A 296-nucleotide genomic window follows, 5' to 3' on the forward strand; every position below is an offset into this window, starting at 1 on the left:
CCCGGAAATGTCTTTGTCAGGCGACCCCGAAGGGGCAGGGCGCATGGCAGGTAATTACAGACAGTTTATATAAATCAGCAAAATATCAAAATTCTTAATGTAAAAACATTACTGAAAATACTACACACGTGGCAAGTAAACAAGGGGTGAGATTCAGTGTGGGGCCTGTCGCCCCCCAGGGCCCGGCGAGAGCTGCGTGCTCGACGAGGACTGCGGTTGATAGGCGACGCGTCAGCGGCGTCGCAGGGAGCGACCTTGCCACGTCCATGACTCTACGACCCAAGCAGCGACTTTAA

This window comes from Penaeus monodon, chromosome 30, assembly GCF_015228065.2.
Source record: "Penaeus monodon isolate SGIC_2016 chromosome 30, NSTDA_Pmon_1, whole genome shotgun sequence".
In the NCBI taxonomy this organism is placed as follows: Eukaryota; Metazoa; Arthropoda; class Malacostraca; order Decapoda; family Penaeidae; genus Penaeus; species Penaeus monodon.